This window comes from Gymnogyps californianus, unplaced genomic scaffold (genome assembly GCF_018139145.2).
Source record: "Gymnogyps californianus isolate 813 unplaced genomic scaffold, ASM1813914v2 HiC_scaffold_140, whole genome shotgun sequence".
NCBI classification, from domain to species: domain Eukaryota; kingdom Metazoa; phylum Chordata; class Aves; order Accipitriformes; family Cathartidae; genus Gymnogyps; species Gymnogyps californianus.
Genome location: NW_026114021.1, coordinates 42,758 through 43,945, shown reverse-complemented (window position 1 = coordinate 43,945; position 1,188 = coordinate 42,758). Strand labels below are relative to the sequence as shown.

General features: G+C 53.8%; 1 non-coding gene across 1 annotated transcript; it reads left to right on the top strand.

Annotated features, from left to right (window-relative positions):
* The first annotated feature begins 525 nt into the window (after positions 1 to 525).
* Positions 526 to 607, top strand: TRNAS-GCU (transfer RNA serine (anticodon GCU)). Its single transcript has one exon. It is a non-coding gene; the product is annotated as a tRNA-Ser (tRNA).
* Positions 608 to 1,188: the final 581 nt, after the last annotated feature.

The window sequence follows — 1,188 nt, the reverse complement described above, 5'->3', positions numbered from 1 at the left end:
GGCTCCCTCTGCATTCCTCACTGTTAGCTGTGCTGGGAGAGAAGCAGCCCGGGATGAGATCCTGGGTGAGCACCAGGGGGAACAGCACAGAGACGCCACGGCCAAGCCTGAGGCTCTGTCCTGGTGAAAAGTCCACCAGTCAAGTGTGAGTGACTCCGGTCCATATGAGCTGGTCGTATCCTTCCAGAATGTGAGGGGAACGTGGCTGGTGACAAATTAATCTCAAAGTCAGGCTCAAGTCCTTTGGAGGCGCTGAGCCACTCCAGGGTCACTCTCCCGTGTTGCTTCCCAGGAAGGAGCGTGGGGCTCTGCTGTTCAGCCAGTTTCTGACGTGAAGGCTGAGACCTATTTCCCAAAGGTCCCCAGAGCTCAGCCCAGCTGCTGGGAGAGCGGACCAGTCCCAAAAGGCAAAAGCTGGAGGCTGGCTCCTTCTCTCCCGTGTCAAACAGTATAAAAAGGTGTAGGCGTCGGGAGCAGGAGCTGGAGCTGGAGCTGGAGCAGGAACAGGAGCAGGAGCAGCATGCTGACGAGGTGGCTGAGTGGTGAAGGCGATGGACTGCTAATCCATTGTGCTCTGCACGCGTGGGTTCGAATCCCATCCTTGTCGGTCAGCCCAACAATGGTCAGAGTTTCTGAGTGTGAGCAGCTTGATGTGTGCCCCCAAGTAAGCCCTTGTTTTGAGACGAGAGTTGCCTGAGAAGAACTTGCAAGGTTTTGAAGTGGCTGAGGACACACCGCAACCTCTTCTGTCTCCACATAGGCAAGAGGAACAAGAAGGGAAAGAAGGAAGATCCAGGGACCTCACAGGACGGTCAGCCTCTCCTCAATCCCTGGGAAGATGATAGAGCAAAACACCCTGGAAGTCGTTTCCAAACATAGGTAGCCCAGGGAGGTGGTTGGGAGTAGTAAGCATGGATTTATGAAGGAGAAGTCACGCTTAACCAAGCTGGTTGGTACCCTTCCACAGTGAGGTGACTAGCTTGGTGGAGGAGGGAAGAGCAGTGGGTGTTGTTTACCTTGCCTGCAGCAAGGCTCAAGCAGCCACGGGAACGAAAAACAAACTACGCGTAAACCACCTGCTGTCACAGAACATTTCAAGTGAGAAATTTTGTTATGGGAGACATTGCTCTTATCTGTTCCCAGAATCTCAGAATCGTTGGGGTTGGAAGGGACCTCCTGAGATGCTTT